Source organism: Trachinotus anak, unplaced genomic scaffold, assembly GCF_046630095.1.
Source record: "Trachinotus anak isolate AG129_WGS33_773 ecotype Australia unplaced genomic scaffold, CSIRO_AGI_Tana_v1 ptg000013l, whole genome shotgun sequence".
In the NCBI taxonomy this organism is placed as follows: domain Eukaryota; kingdom Metazoa; phylum Chordata; class Actinopteri; order Carangiformes; family Carangidae; genus Trachinotus; species Trachinotus anak.
The window spans coordinates 18,686,409-18,704,412 of record NW_027273864.1 but is presented as its reverse complement, the minus strand read 5'-3'; the positions used below and the strand labels follow the sequence as shown (position 1 = coordinate 18,704,412).

Genomic DNA, 18,004 nt, shown 5'->3' with positions numbered 1-18,004 from the left:
CACTAGCACTGAAAATCACTCCGTCACAGTCAATACAAGCCCACTTTAGATCCTCCTCCCTCTGTTAATCTCTATATTGGATTTAAGAACTCCAGAAGAGCAAAGACTGGTGGACCTTGTGTGTCTTTTAGTCGGTGCATCCTGACTCACAATGACAGCTTTGGGCCAGCCAGAGCAGCTGCGTAAATCTGCATAAGCTGTTGTAAATATTTAGTTCTAGTTGAAACTGAATTATTTTTTAGTAAATTGCATTGAGTTGTGGTGTATAATTCTTGCCGCCTGAGTCCTGCATGGCAGGGGCTCACATGTATCTTCATTAGCCCATGTTCCCTCAAGATGATCAATAAACCGATGGGAGTTCACTGACTGTATTAGTCTGGTGTTTGCTCTCAGCATCAACGTGTCTGCTCTTTGACAGGAGATCACCATCTCATCCTTGACCGACAGCAGTCTCCTCACTGACTGCAGATACTGTGTTTAGCAGATGATGATGAGCGTCATGAACTCCTGACCATTCAGCGTGACGAGACAGATACTTGGCGAGAATATTATGAAACAATGTGTGCTGTTAGATGGATCTCTTAACAGACTTTAACTGTGGGTTTTATGCTATGAAAAATCCCATGCAGTGATGAAAGCAGCAACCACATCATTCCTTTTTGATGGATATTTTATGTTCTTTTATTATCTTTTTATTATCTTTTTGGCATTTCTCTTTTATGTGAAAGCTAACACAGGAGACTGACTGGAAACATGTGGAGAGAGCAAATGAGGTGTCTTATAACAAAGGTCCTGTCTTAGACCACTAGGTCATGCGGATGCCCCTGTTTTAGTGTCATGTGCTCATACAAACAGCAGAAAAACTGACAGCAGATGTGAAACAGATGTGACAGAAGATGTCAAGAAGATATTCTTATACAGTGGTTCTACCCTAATTTAACAGAACAACTCATACATACAAAGCAAATAAAAGAAAATATGAGATGCACAAAACCAACACAGCAATGCAGCACCGATCAGCTGACAATGATCCTATATAAAGAAACAAGACTAAGAGTCTAAAGTTATGCTGGCAACACTTTGAGGCTGTATTTAGGCGCAGTGGTGCTTTGAGCTTAATGCTCACGTCAGCATGCTAATATGCTCACACAGACAGTGCTGAAATGCTGATGTTTAGCAGGTGTAATGTTTACCTTGTTGGGCAGTTATTTGGTAATAAATGAAACTAATGGACAAAGAGCAAACTGAAAAGTCAGGGGATGACCAAAGTTATTATAATTCATCTTGAGTGGGACGTGAATGACTGTAACAAATTTAAATACATCGAATAGATTTTAGTTTATCAGTCTGTCATTGCAGTCCAACAAAGATTTATTAGACATTACAAAGTGAATGTCGTGACAATCTCTTTTAATAATTTTGAAACTGTAGTGAGCTCTAAATATATGTTATTTGGCAAACATATATTTTCATTCACAAAACAGTCTCAGCACAAGGTGTATTTAGTAGCCGTGTTCTGAAGCTTTATTGGTCTTCTGTGCATGTGGATCTTGACTTGTTTTTGGAGATAGTTTTGTCATCTACTGCTTCAAAGATGAAAACGTACTTTATTTATTTATGTTTTATATTTCTGAACTGGGGACTCAACATAATGCTTCACTTTGCAAAACTAATTTTAACTGGAGGGTGTCTGCATCCTTCCTGGTCCTACAAAAGGGAATTTGTCGCTTCAGCACATCACCAAACTCTATGTGTTCTATTGCTTTTTATACACTGCTGCATTGTTTCAAAGGATTGCAGTAATTTCTTGCACTTTCAACTATTGTGCCTCCTCTTGCTCTCTTTTTCTTAATCTTCTTCTCTCTCACTCTCTCATGCGCACACAATCATAGAAAAGTGAGGTTATTGCAAGATTTGAAGTGGATGCACATAAGCTGAATATTGTGAGCTCAGCGAACACATCCCCCGGATTTAATAGTCACTCATCCCCACATCTTTTAAAGCAGCTAAGCTTGTCACCACTCGATCTGCTGTGTACACACCGAGCTGACAGGAGAGTGTTTAAGGTATGAACAACAGCAGATTTCATGGGTTCGGGGGGGGGGGGTTAATGCTGCTCATCTTCGTGTCTGCATGATTGTGTGTGTTTTGTTTAAATGTGTGAAACCCTGGTGTATATTAAGAAAGTATCTGAAAGTTTGAGTGATTGTTTGAGTTCCTAGCAGGCTAAAAACACACACATGCCTTTTTAACCTGGTGCTAGACAGAAAAACCAAAATACACTCAAAACTGCTCCGATTGAAAAATGTTCTTAATAAATTCATACACTTCGAAAGCAGCCTCTGGTGTGCCATTCAAGTCCCCACCGTGTTTTCTGCGTCACTGAGCCCCCTGCGTAAGTGTCTGCTGACTCCGCATATCTGCCTCACTGTGCCCAGTACTGCTGGCCTCTTTTTCCCTCTCAGCCAACCATAAACCCCTTAGTTAAACTGTTCAGCCCCACTCTGCAGACACAGGCTGAGCTTCTTCCCAAAACCTAAGAGTTCATCTCACAATGCACCACAAAACAGAGGAGGAGGAGAGGGAGGCTGGGACAAGATAACAGTCAATACCTACAGCACAACACACAAATTGAAAACTTAGATAGAACTTGCATTCATGGAAAATAAATTTCATAGTCTAACCTGCAAAAATGTGCCCTTGCTGCAGCTAACATAAAGTACCTGAGCTGAAAGCCTTGTTATACAGCTCAGCATGACTGTAAATAGGCTTCTATCCTATTCCATCAGACATCCCACTTGTTATCACACACCGCACTACAGCACTGTGATGCAGAGAGCAACCCTAAGGAGAATCTGGCATGCTCTAAATCTGTATAAATTTGCATCAGTAGTTAATGCAGGCACTCCTGTGGTGATGAAGTATAGCCTATTCTCCCGGGTGCTCCTCTTTAATATGCAGGGCATGCCGTGCACGGATGGGAGTGACAGTGCACACTGTGTGTACGTCAGTGTTACAATGAGAGAATGAGAGTTTCAGTTGGATTGACCAGAAAATATTAACGAGGGTGGAAGCATTTTATTTATTTATTTTTTTTGTTTTGCATGTGTTCCATTTGTTGCGACTAAAATGTCTGTGTTTAAAGCTTTAGACCCTTCATTTCTTTGCTCCTGAAAGTTTGTCTGTCAAGAGTCAAGAGTTTCCTTAGATGTCTACAGACTGTGGATGTAATAAAGGAGTTGGGTTTAATTTATAAGAGCAGAGAATCAACCAGAGCTTATGATAAGCCACTCTTCATTAAAAAAAAAAGGCTCATTGTGATGGAACAGTATGGAACAGTGTGTACAGTATGTCTACAGATGAGCGTCTTTATGCCCACGTGTGCCCAACCAGCCAACCACCACTGTGATATCAGGCTCAATGCCTCCTTTGTACACACGCCCCTTGGTAATACGCCTTAATGCGAGTATAAAGCTACTAGTTTGTCATATCAAGTTACATTAGCTGCTACTTTTGTTTAAGGATTTGTTACTGACGCCAAATCACCAGAGTCGTCGCCTCACTGAAGTCCCACATCAAACACTTAATGCTCTTATAAATGTCTCTTGCGAACATAAGTCTAATGTGAATCTGCTTCCTTCAACTTGTTGAATAGCTCTTGCTTCAATCTCAGGCTGACGCAGAGCAGCTAAAGTAAAGCATTCAAAAGTCACTGCTGTGAACGCCACAAATGTCTGCGCTTATCTGTCCATACACATTATAACTGAGCTCCAGTGCATTGCAGCACCTGTTGGATTCAACAAGGTTGAAAGCTCCACAGCCTTTCTCCCTCATAACCACCGGAACACAATCACAGGACAAAAAGATCCTTAACTTATCAGCTTACTAATTAAACACACACTTAACAGCAACATCCAGTTAACAAATAACATCCTCATTACCAGGAATATGAAATACAGTAAAGCCTAAGGACTGGCTAATTGGACTTTTATGTTTCAAAGCCACTCTACAGAAGCTGCACTCAAAAAATAAAGCATATTTTTACCAGTGCAGTGATGCTTAATATAGTGGGTATAAAAAACAAGGGTAAGTATTTCATGGACAAGGAAATGAGTAATTAGAATTAGGTCTGCCACTTAACTTATTTTGATAAGTGAGATTTTAGAGGCCACATTAGATAACTAACCGGGTTTCATCTGTTCCCCGTTGCTGGTACATCAGTCCAAAACAAATTACCCTTTGCTTCCAACTCAATCAGCTGATTTCACACTTTTGTCTTCAACCAATCAGATTTCGCCACGACATCTGTGAATGAATCATCGTGTTGCTGTCAAACTTTAAAATCTGTTCCTTTGTCTGCTCCTGTCACTTCAGTGTCCAATTGACGCAACCCAACACCACCACCACCATCCCTCCACCTTATTTTTTATCAGTGCAAACTGCAGACAGACAGCATGACAACATGTAACAGTATAAAACACAAGATGATGAGACAATGAAACAAAAAACTGAAAAAACAACATATGACAAGTAACTGTAACTTTGGGTAAATCTGGCTGAAGTCAGCAGAGGAATTGTATTATATTATATATATTGTGCACTTAATGACTTTTAAGCACTTCCAGAGACAGCAAAAATAAATAAGCTCCTGCAACTCCAGTTTTCAATTAGACTTTCACAATAACCATGACCAGTGGCTAGACTCCATCAGATTGATATTCCTGTATAGATAAGTTTTTTCTTCACCTATAAAATGATGACATTGTTTTGGTGTCAAATTGCCTCCTCACATATCTCTTCAACTTCTCTTTTACGTACACACCATATCCAATAAATTCATTAGAGCTGCAACTAACAATAAATTTCACAATTAATCAATTACTTTAGTCTATAAAATGTATGAAAATTGTGAAAAAAATCTTCACGTCTCGTTTTGTCTGATTGAAAGTCAAAAATCGGAATGTATTTATTTTCAATGATGTAAAAGTGAAAAACAGCGATTCTTACCATTTGAAAAACTACAACAATCAAGTTTTGAGCATTTTGTCTTATAACAAAAGAGATTAATCAATTTTCAAAATAGCATTGATTAGTTGTTTAGTTGATGCATTGTTTCAGATCTAAAATGTATTTCCTAATGACTCTCCGCGTCCATCTTTCTCCTGATGATGATTTCATACACAAAACAGTGATAAGGTAAAACTAATGAAATGTTGAACATAACTGACCTTTGTAGCACAGTTTGCCCCATTGATTTAGTTTGTGAAGTTCTTTCTCATGAATTTTTTATATTATGTTGTGTGAGTTGTACGAAGCATATGGATGAAGCTGAGATCAGAGACCTTGAACACAGACCGTATAGATCAGAGGCACAGGCTCCATCCTGGTTCACAACCATATCAGACCAGCAATTATGTCAAGCGTCGGTTTCTGCATCACAAGTCTGATGTCAGTTTGGTCGGATCTGTCCCCTTCAGACACAGTGTACTTGGAGAGTCATGCTCAGCATCATTAAACAGTGCTCTGCTCTCTCCTCTCCAGGCTCACGAGTAGTGGCCATGTGAATATGGAGAAATGAGCACAGTTTGAGTGTTTGATGTGAGGGGAAAGTGAAAAAAGCCCACGAAATGTGGCGGCAACAGTCCTCTCCAGAAAAGGAATGTCTAACTTAGTAATAAGTTGAGTTGATGTGCCTTTGAACTCCCAGAGCTGTTTACCTGCACAGAAACGTGTTAATGAATGATAGTGGTAATACCTGCAGTCTGAACTCAGAGTAGCTCATCGACTGTTAGAAACCTGCTCTGAAACTGAATTTTGCATCAAAGTGGCTGATAGTGATAATGGATTCAGAACTGTCACCCCATGTTAGAACAAATTTGAAGTTCAGCTATTTAAATCCCTTCTGCCTCATTTCAAGTTTGTGAGTTGTGTGCTACCTGCCATTGTGTTGTGGTACAAAGATGCACTACGGCTCTGACCCACTTTCATTGGCTGTGAAAGACAGATACAGACACTCGTTCACAAACACTCCTAATTGGCTGCAGCCTTGTCACCAATGTTGCCTGTAGCCTCTCGAAAGGCACTCCAGCGTGCAGCCTCTGGATTTTGAAATGTCATGTTTGAGCTCACACAGGTCTGCTCTAACAAGCAATGTTTAGCCCGACGAGAGGATCCTTATTCCCCGTCCTTATCTCAGCTGATGCAGAGAGGTTTCCTCTCTGCTGTCTGCCAGTTGAATCTTCAAAGTTTCTCCTTAAGCTCATTTTCATGCTTTGTAGCTGCAGCTGAAAACAGCTATTAGCGATGCACCTTCCATTCCCTGGTCCACTTTGTGCCGTATATATTTCTTATTCCTGTGGATAACCAGCCAAATGGTGACATTGTGTGGCGATATCTGCAGCACAGCTTCAACAAACTAGCAGTCAGGTGGAGAGATGGGTTGTATAAGTGGAAGAAATATCATTTTCTCCAACAATAGTCTAAAAGAACACGAAGCACAGGCAGTGACGTGTTAAGTTTAAAGTGAGCTTTCGTCTCGGTCTGCAGCTGCTGTCACTGTCACTGATGCTGTTTTTCTCCACCTCCACAGCTCGATGTGGCATGTTCACGCCTGTTCTCATCAAAGTGATTTTTGGGAACTATTAGAAGTGTCTAACTGATACGAGCAGATGAGGCAGGTTGCAGTAAAATTGATATACCAATAAAATAAATTGATACACAGTGACTCCTTGAGGACAAAGGATTGTTATGTAAGAGTACCCGAGGGTTGATTTTTACTTGGACTCATATACAGCTGTTAAAGAGCCTTTATCTGCTCCTGCACTGTAACTGAATTAAGCAGTTATAAAGAAGTTATCATGGGTGTGAACAATAATTAACCTTTAACCCTACTTTAACCTTCTTGTACAAGCAGGCAGACGTGTGCCCTTTTTGCCATTACACACACCATTACACTTGACATCAAGGAGAGCTGCTCCTTATCTGTAAATTAATTACCTGTGTGTGCACCTGTTTGACTTTCTCTTGGCCGAGTGGAGAAATTTTAGTGAGTCACCACCCTCCGAGTGGCTTCATCAGGTGTTGAAGAGGAGGCCTCAGGCAGATTATCAAAGGACCATCGCAGGCTTTTATGTTCAGCTGATGGTTCAATACTCCCCCTGAGACTTATTTTAGTCTTTGACTGAAAAGAAGAAAAGGAAAAACCTGGATCGCTCACTGCTGGTCTCTTGTACTTCTCACTAGGTGGCACACTGATCAAAGCTATGCAAAATGAATGGAGGGCACTTTACCCTGGCTTTCTCTGGACTGTCAAGGACTGTATTTTAATTATACATCAGTAACACGACTCAGGTCATAAAAAACCTTTTTTGTGAGAAATGTTGTCATTCTTTTGAGATATTTACATTTTTATATTAAATTTGCTACTTTTGGAGTTACATAGACAAAAGGCTGATTTAATGAAACTGGATTTTTTTCATTGGCTATAATGAATTGTTAACACAGTTGGCCTTGCAAGTGTGGACTCGTTTTTCTGGGATAAATTCAAGGCCTCATTATGTGGAGGCAGTGACAGATGTTTCGCAGTGAGTTCAGACTGCATGTGAATGCACATGTTCTTGTCACCATTTCACCTCCTAGAAAATGCAGCCGCTCAGGTCACCGCCAGTGACACAGCAAAGGTACATTTACATTTCATGTGTTTGCAGCATGCATCAAAGCTACCAGGTGGTGGCAATGTTGCTGTGGGTAAAATGAAATCCCTCCTGCAGTTTCTGCCTCCACACTGGAGCCTCATGGTGTAATGCAGAGCCGGTTGTCACTGTGAGACGCAGCTCTCTCCATCGCAAAGTGTCTAAAAGGCTTTTACCTAAGCTGACTGTTTATGAACTTTCTTGAAAAGGTCAAAGGGAAAACTCAAACTCTATATCGTACATTTGTATATTAGAGACTGTGCAGACATGTTTTTAAAATGTTTTGTTTTTTCCTGGCTCAAAATGAGGTGGAGATGGCATTATGCATGTGTAGCAGCCTTCAACTGGCTCAAGCAAACGCCTACAAGCAACATATTTTAGAGGCTGTATTTGACGTGTTTTGTTCTGTCGTTGTCTGTATGTAATAATATCTGAAATACAATACACACAATAATTCCAGGCCTCAGGAATTAGGTTAAAATCACGTAAACGTCGTCTTTGCATTAATGTAACACTATACACTCCTACTGACTTGTCACCTGAATGCCCTCACCATTTACTCCTCGTCCTGACCTGCACTCTGACTTTGATCCTCTCCATCAGTGGGTGTGCACAAAGTTCAGACCGGAAAAACCGCGTCCGAATTATGGGAGGATTCAAATATATTTACCATATTAATGCCTGGAAGAATCTTGCTGTACAATTTCAGACTCCCCTATAATTGTCCATACCATTTGTTAACCTCAACTCATCTCAACGTCTCATCAACCTGCCACACTTCTCAGTTTTTCCATCCTCAAGTCTCTGACTCCCTGCGTCGTGCAGACAGTGTAGGTAAATGTACATTTGAAAAAAAGGTAAATAAGTAGCAGTAACTAACTCTTATATTAACCATCTATTTTGTTTAATACACTCTGTTTCTTACTTTCGGAGTTTCTGAATTAGATTGTCAAGTATCTACGAATGAATGCTAATGTTCGCTAGTTTCTAACTTTTGCCTTAAGTTACAGTTTAGCTAACTAATGTGAGCTAGCTGATAGTGTGCCCTATCATTTTAAGTGTTGGCTTGGCGTTTCATTATCAATATAAAATTTCATATATTATTTAATTCTAGCAAACACTGGTGCTCAGTCATGAGCAGTGAGACAATGGAGGGATATTTATTGTTGTGACATCAATATAGAGTTTATTATTTCATTAGCATTTTGTGTGGCTCTGGCAGTTAAGTTAGTCTTTTACCTTTTTGATATTAACTTCTGTAATAGTCACCCCATTTGTTTTTACTTTCAGGAATTGCTGGGTCATTGAACAATATTTAAATCCATGTCTGATGAGGACTGAGCAATGGTGGACAGTAACATTTACATGTACATTTGGGAAATAGAGAGGGACAGTAGAGGGAAATATCTTCTTCACTACATTTATTTGACAATTTTAGTTAAAAAAGCACAATACTGTGAGGATTCAATTTACTGACGCACTCACCTGCACTGCACTGGGCTCCTTTTTGCCCTGGATAAAAAGTTGACCCCCTTGATTGTCATTGTATAATCCGCACTCTGTTGACAAATTTACCAGATCACGTCAGTAACATGAGTCATTACTTTTTAACTGCCTGTAATATTTAGGTGATGTCTGCACTGTTTCATTTGCCCTCATGATTCTCCACTTTGCGAACTTGGAACTTGACAAACTGGAGGTGGTTGGATAAAGGAATAACAGATGCTGTTTGGCAGAAATTCTGTGAGGAAAGTTGTGGCTCTTTTCATCTTCAACAGTTTTGGTAGCACCTTTCCTGGTGCTAAGATACTGCAGTTCCAAATGAAAGAAATACAATGAGTGAAACACATATTTGCTGGAGCCAGCACAGAATTTGGCAGAGGCGGTCGCCTTTTAATTCTCTGTGCAGGAAAAACCTTGTAACGTGATAGATTATTGAGAGTGAAACCTTCAGGATTAATGGTGTTTTCAGATTTACAAATCTGAGACATGTGAGAGGTAGTCTGTGGTGATCCTCACTGTGTGTCCAAATGTATGGAGATAACTGTGTGCATGCTTTCATTTTGTGTGTGGCTGTTTTTCATGGTTTGCATTAGGCTCATTGGTTCCAGATACTGGAGACCCTAAAGGGGAAGTCTTTTATGTATGGAGATAAGTTTTTTGTCATAGTAAAACTCTACCTGTGAAGAAACTCATGTAATGCCCTCTGTGACTCTGTAGGGAGCTTTCTGGATGTGATGCCGTCAAGGTTAACTTGGCAGTGTGGAGTTTGACAGAAGTAGGCATTTGTAGGGCAGCGAGGGTCAAATGAAACAAGTTGTTGAGTTGCGTTATGGGAAATGTAGAGTTCAGGGTTTTTGGAGCGTGACCTTTACTAGGGAATAAAAGCCAAGATATCTCAGCCACTACTGCTTCAATTATTACAGTTCTTTCTTTAACCTGTCTCTCATAAGTCCCCCAGCCTAATGGAAGGGCAATACTAAATCAGTGAAGCTTATATTTTAGACAGTGGTGTGCTTCCAACAGAAATGGTTTTCTGAGCTTTGGCCTAGAGGAACTTGACTTTCTTGAGGGCACCGACCTCAACCCCATTCAGCACCTTTGGGATGAACTGAAATGAATTGTTGCTGAATGGAAGCAAATTCCTGCAGCCAGGGTCCACGGTCTTGTAGAAAGATGTCTAGAGGAATGAAGACCGTTGGAGCAACAGATTGATGTCGAAATTTGGAACAAATAATTCAACAACGACATGGGTGTAATTTTAGGTGTCTATATAATTTTGGCCCGTACTGTGTTAGAGATTAGATTAAACAACTAGGTCTTGGTCATTGTTTAGAAGCTAATGCTCCTGAGTCCTGAGGTGGTTTGAGAACATTTTGTATTTAAATGGCAGTGTTGTTTCTTTCTGAGTTGTCTTAATTCACATATACGGTTAATTAGAGTGCTCTTGCATTAACAGAATAGACTGAGTAAATTACTGTGTGTTTGTATGTTAACTGACTTGAAACAGCAAGGTTAATTTAATCCTCGGTGTGTTAGACAAAAATTGTTTTATGATGTATGAGAAGATTATTATAGCAATGTGAGTTTCAACAGGGAAGGTGTTACACTTCTTGTTCTATTTTAAATTTTGACTTGGTGTTTTCTGGTGAAACTGCAGCGTGGGTAATCTGCAGGGAGAGCTGAAAACTTTTCCTGCTCTGGAGGCATCATTGTGAAGATGTTTTCCTTCAGGCTGCCCTCAAGGTCTTTACTGTCTTATCTTAAACAGCTTTCTGGTGTTAAATAAACTGAAATGCTGACAAGAAAATTAAGAACCTGTTTGAGAGCAAATGAGGTAATTTCAGTAGCAGCTGTTTCTAAAAGGTCCACACACTCTTCCAAACACCCCAGTCTTAAAGTTGCTATTTGTAAGTTTTTGCTGCCGCTGAACCCAATTTCTTGCCAGGAGTGGGCGGATGGTGGTGATTTTCACTCGACAAGAGCTTTGGCCATCATTTACAAGGCAAGTATTCAGACCCTTTCTCGTGACACTTGAAATTTAGCTCAGGTGCCTTGATTGGACCTGATTTGGAAAGATACACACTTGTTTATATAAGGTCTCACAGCTGACAATACATATCAGAGCAAAAACCAAGCCACGAGGTGGAAGGAACTGCCTGCAGAGCTTAGATACAGGATTGTGTCGAGGCACAGATCAGGGGAAGGCAACAAAATTTCTGCTGCAGTGAAGTTTCCAGAGAGCACAGTGGCCTCCATATTTCTGAAATGGAAAAAGTTTTGGAACAACTAGAACTCTTCCTAGAGCTGGCTGCCTGGCCAAACTGAGTAATCAGGAGAGAAGGGCCTTGGTAAGAGAGGTGACCAAGTACCCAATGGTCATTCTGGCTGAGCTCCAGAGATCCTGAGTGCTACCGAGGAAAACAAAATCCTCTTTCTGTTTTGGTTGTGCAGTGGCGCAAAAAAATAGTCAACAAAAAAGTTGTTTATTGTCAATAAAAAAATAAGAAGAAAATCAATTCACTTCTCAGTCACCAATAAAACCCACTTAATACTACAGCAGGTGTTCTTCCATACATCATGTGGATGTATACGTGGCATGAGCAAACAACTCATGCAAGCTGTTCATATATTTGTACATGATTGAAACTTCTGTTCAATTTATGTATGATGCCAACTCGTGGAGAAATATGGTACAATATGAAATATTTCAGAATAATTTAAACCATCAGTAAACCATCAACTGAGATTCCCTGTGTATGTTTTTTAGCCACGTTAGCATCATGGCTCAAGGGATGGCAATGTCAGCTGATTGGTCCATCTCTGGTCCAGACTGACATGTCTCCACAACTGTTCGATGGATTGCCATGAAATTTGGCACAGACATTCATTCTACCCTTATTATGAATTTTCAGAATTGATTTTAGCTTGATCTTCAAAAATAATAAAAGTCCATTCATCCTTAGATGTTCATTGTGTTTATTGTGTTGTGTTTATTTCTAATTCTAATTCTAATTTCTAAAAAATGTTGACATGCTAAAATTGTAAAATAAGATTCTCAGGATAGTAAACCTGAAAGCTGCTAGACATCAGCATGTTAGCATCGTGTAGCATTGTTAACACTCACCATTCAGATGTTAGCATTTAGTGTGCAGCCTCACAGAGCTGTTTGCATAGCTGTAGACTTGTTATTTAATTACGTTGCAGTTTAACTTTTGACTTACTAATTTTACTACTTTACTGGAGGCAACTAAGTGACTTAGCCATTTCATGATGCTTTTGGTAGACCTATTAGTAGTGCAATAAAAAGCCCACATTAAGTACGTCAATATTTATTTCACACATACAGAAATTGGTCATTGCCCACTAGTTGATTGATGCTTGCTTGCAAGCAGTAAAGCAGGATGCAAAGTATGCACAATAAATGTGTGTGGTATTCCTTACTGGAACTGGCTGAATTGAGTTAAGTGTCTGGATGTAGATCTGATCACATCAGACACAGTTTAGTATCTAAACATGCCAAAACCTGCCTGTTGCATCATGGGAGCTGTGGAAATGAGAATGAAATGAAGACTTGAGAGATCCTCTCTTGCTAGACATGGACAGAGAAAAGACGCCTGGCAGTCTGCCTCAGCTTCTGTCTGCCTGAGTGTTCTGGGCAGATTCTCTTGATTTCTCAGCACTTCATTTCTGGGGGAACACAACAACACAAAGAAATATAGAACCCATGCAGTTTGTTTTCCACAGAGGTCAATCTCCTAAATCCACTGTCACAATTATGCACTTCATGTTCACATATTCCCAGCTTTGCCTGTAAAGGCAGACAAAGCTCTGCACACACAAAAAGACTCCATCTGCTCTGCATCAGAAATTAGTCGACACTAGCCAGAGGGAGGGATCAAATGCTTTTTGGAAGTGTGGAAGCGTGACATTGGAGAGAAATGTAAAGGGTTTGTCAGTTGCTGTGCATTATGTGTGTGTGTGTGTGTGTGTGTGTGTGTGTGTGTGTGTGTGTGTGTGTGTGTGTGTGTGTGTGTTTGTGTGTGTGTGTGTGTGTGTGTGTGTGTGTGTGTGTGTGTGTTTGTGTGTATGTGTGTGTGTGTGTGTGCGTGCGTGCGTGCCAGACATAAAGATAAAGAGATTCATGGAACATGCTCGCTATGCACAGGATGCTTATGTTCTTAGCAAAGTCTTTGAATATAAATGCCACAGTGATTCGCTCTACATTTCAGAGATTCTGTATCCTGACATCCTGGTAAGTTTTGGAGTATTCATTTGGGGAAAAGAGTCCAAGTGACCCTCATGCAGATAGTGATGCAGAACAATGAGGCAAACAACAAAATAACAGGCTTGTGTTGATGCTGTCAGATACACATACACACACACACACACACACACACATATATTCAATTATTCCTATGCAAAGCAAACTTTGCTAAGCTATAATTGATCTGTCCAAATCCCCATGTTTGAACAAACTTGCATTTGGCTTTACAGTGGCATGTTTTCCAAAGCCTCAAAATGAACATTGGATAGCTCTCATCCTGAGAGTGGGAGATGGTGTTACACCCCTTGTTTAGGTTCAATGCAGGCTTTTGTCCCTCAACAAGATTGTGTTGTATATTTATCTGGCATCAGTGTAATTGAAATATAGCCGCGCTTTCTCTTTGGAATTCCTCTGATTCTCACAGACTCTCCCTGTTGTTTCATCCAACTCTCGGCCTTTTGGGCTTGAAGTGTGAAGTTTTTGGAACTTCCTCAAATTGCCTTGGAAGAGGCTGGTTGGCTACTGTGACTCTGACTATAACTGACCCCAAAGTGAGCAGAAGCAAAAGTCGTTCTAATATTTATCTCATCACACTTCAAGGTGGGACAGCTTACTGAACTCATTTGAATATATTTTACTGTATTTTAAAAAACAAAAAACTCTCTTGATTATATTTTGTGTGATTTCTCAAATTAACAGTGATCCTATATAGAAACTGGAATGGATATTTCTCCTGGAGGGTGGATAGCATTTTATGAGTGAGCTGCTTTTTTTTTTTTTCATATGCGCATTATATTCTCTTTTCACAAGGACTGTGCAGGCTGACAAAACACCAACATGCCTCATTAGAGTTCATTGTTGATGTTGTTTTGCTCCTGTGGGTAGCTACAAAGATTGTAATGAGCTGTCCACATCTCAGTCACCAGCAGCACCAGCACCTGTGTGTGTGGGAGTGCGTTTCACAAAAAAAATACAATCCATCTGATTTAAATGGTTGTACATATTACATCAGAAATACAGATGTGAAGAAATAGGAACATGATTGGGCATCCTGTACATGCACAGTGTTGAAAAACACACAGTGATAGATGAACAGACAGACTCAGGATTAAAACATAAATATCTAACATGTCTGTGAGAATACACTGAATACACAATTTACAGTGCATTCAGGAAGTATTCAGACCCCTTCAACATTTTCACAGTTTGTTATGTTGCAGCCTTATGCTAAAATTGTTAAAAAGTATTTAGACCCTTTACTCAGTACTTAGTTTGAAGCACTTGTGGCAGTTTCAGCCTTGGATGTTCTTGGGTATGACGTGATAAGCTTTAAGCACCTGGATTTGAGGATTTTCTGCCATTCTTCTCTGCAGATCCTCTGAAGCTCTGTCAGGTTGGATGGGGGCGGTCAGTGGATGGCCATTTTCAGGTCTCTCCAGAGATGTTCGATTACGTTAAAGTCAGGGCTCTGGCTGGGTAATCTTGTGAGGCAGCTGGATTTCTTGAAAGCGAGAATCCATCTTGCCGGGCTCCAAGCTACTGGCTTGTGGGCAAACATCAGTGGTTTGGACCTGTGAGGGAGGAACTACCGTTTGTTAACAATAATGGCAGCTCCTAAAGAGGTTAGCATGGAGGCTGCTATAGCATTGCAACTGGAGAGTATTTCCTGACTGAAAGAAGAGCAAACAACTGCACTGAAGGCTTTTCTCAGTGGTTACAGATATTTCAGCTCCTCTCCTGCCTGGCTTCACCAAGAGTTTGTTTTAACAACTGCCTCCACTGGTAATGAAAAAAAATGAGAAGGGAGAGAGAATAGGGGAATGACCATGGAGTCGCTGTTCAGGGCATTTGAGCCTACGTGGTATGTGCCCAAACTGTTCGGTTATCAGTTTCTCCACACCTGCCAAGTATTTTTTGAAAGGATCTGCCCTTTTCCAAACAATTTCCATTGAAGCCTTCCCAGATGATGGTTACTGGCTGAGCCACTCAAAGCATTCACAGAGTTGTCCCTAAGCTGCTGCTGCACTGTCTTGGCTCTGTGCTTAGGGTCATTGTCCTGTTGGAAGGTAAACTTTTGGTCCAGTCTGAGGTCCTGAGCACTCTGGACCAGGTCTTCATTAAGGATATGTCTGTACTTTCCTGCGTCACGCTTTCCTTCAACCCTGACCAGTCTCCCTGTCCCTGCCATCGAGAAGATAAGATTGTATCTTAGTTATCCCAGTGTTACCCAGTGCAGTGTTACAGCAGCAAAGTGGACAGAACAAAGATAACACAACCTGCAAAAAGTCAATATTAATGGAGGTATGTGTTTCTCAATAATCCATGATTGTTTCTCATCAATATTCCTCTCCTGACATCTTCTCTGTATTATTAAAATGCTTGATTTCACAGGCAGTCAGCTTCACCAGGTCATTTTGAATATTTACACTCACTATTGTATCTGATCAGCGAAGTGAAAACATGGTTTGACATTTCCACACTTATATATTCTCAGCAGAGGATGGAGGTGTGTGATCATCTTCATGCTGCTGCTGCTGCCTTGGTGCTGATGACTTACAGGTGTACATCTCCAGACTTGAACTGCTGTCAAATTTTGATGAGGGGTGTCAACAGCCTGGAGAAGAGTTTGAGAACTCGTTGTAATTTCATGAGTGAGAGGCAATGTTATTACAAATGGTTCAACAAATTCAAATTCAAAATGCTTTATGCCTTTGGCCTGGAGCTGTGGCATTTTGATTATGATATGGTATATTCAGGGCAGTCAAAGTAACATTGCTGTTACAGAAAGCCACCAGTCCTCTGCATCATGCATCACAGCGTGTGACAGGATGCATTGAATAAAAATTTAAAGTGGAGCGCACAGGAGAAGAGGGTGTGTCTGTTCTCTGAGTTTGACAGCATGTCATTTGCAGCAACAGCAGCGTACCATTACCCATCGTGTTTGGCCATCTCTGGGGCAGAGAGGTACACCTTGTAAATGCTGAATGTGAAATTAGAATCCAATAGTCAACTTCTGTTGTAAACATTTTATTTCCCCCCTCCATCCACCCACCCTGTGCTGGTGTGATGTATGCTGCTGTATGGGCTGCTGTGTGCTCATAAACATGCCTCTTTTTTGCCATGCGCCTGCAGTTCAAGAGAAGGCAGGAGTGCGCGGCCATAAATCTTTGATAATTCTGCTGAAAAGCCGACCTTGGCTGTCGTCAGTGAGTCACATGTAGCCTCAGTCGATCTGCCACTCTCACCCAAATTGACCCCCTAGCCTGCTCGCTGGTGTGTGTGTGAGAGAGAAAGTGATGCTTGACTTCGAGCCAGTGTCCTGACATCCTTCAAATAATCCTATGTGGTGTTTTGTGCTGTAACGATTAACTGGCTAATTAATTGGCAATAATTTTGATAATCGTTCAAATTCAACCATGGTTAAAATTTTCTGATTTGAATTTGATTATGTTGGTCAGACTAAAAAAGCTATTTCATAATGTCACCCTAGGCTCTGGGAAATTGTGATGGGACATATTTTACAGATGTACTGATTAAGCCCTTAAGATTGAGCTCCCCCCTCCGTTTTCTCCTAATCAGCTTTAAAGTTGGAAAAATGATCTTGTTTCTCAGTCTGACAGATACATACACATGGTATAGATTTTCTAAGAGCTTGTTGCGTCTATTCATTTCAACAAGGATTGTATTCAAACACAATACAGGTTTTTGAGGCAGAACCTTTCCATAGTATACGATATTCCTCAAAATTCAGACATATTTGGTCCTTTTAGGAATGTGACACCTTTTTCCTTAATAATTGAGATGAATGTAAATGTTTTAATTCACAGCTTTGTCCTGTTATTTGTTTGACCCATCTGACTATTTCTATTCTTGTTTCTTTAGTGCTTGGGGAACGTGTTGAGTTTTATCACATAACTGTAGATGCAATTACCACTTGTCATGCTTATTTGGATATACCTGTAATCATAGCTCTCAGTGAGTTTGCCCTTTGTAAAGGTTGCAATTAGTCAATTACACACTTAATTACTTATCAACTAGAATTTAAGATAAAGGGTCTGTGCTTTTTGAAAATTGTTTGGCTCCGTGCCTTGAGTTGGAGAATTAGTATCCCTCTTGCAGGTTGCTGCTTGTTACCTAATTGAAAAAATAGTCAGTAATCAGCAGGAGCTCATACTGTATGTTACTGTATAGAATCATGTCTGATTGGCTTCTTTGACAAAATGCTCTTGCTGGCTTGCTTTGAAACTTGTAAATTTTTGTCAGTATTAATCAGATATCATTGTATTATCACACACAGACTCTGACCAAAGAGCTTCATGGAAACCTTGCAGCAAACTCTGGGCATGCTTTAAGAAACAAAGGCATTTCTGAATGCCGTATTGTGTTGATATAGACCGAAGAAGAACTGAAGAACAAACAAACTGAAGAACAACAGAATAGAATAGAAATTATTACTGGGACTGTCGCCATGAAAAAATGGATTATATAGTGACTTGAATATGAATTACTTTGTCTTGGTAATGGATTTAGCCTAATGATGCCCCTC

General features: G+C 40.3%; 1 protein-coding gene across 4 annotated transcripts in view; it reads left to right on the top strand.

Annotated features, from left to right (window-relative positions):
* The window catches only part of kaznb (kazrin, periplakin interacting protein b), a 108,919-nt gene that overhangs the window by 4,396 nt on the left and 86,519 nt on the right, over window positions 1-18,004 (top strand). The window lies entirely within an intron of this gene.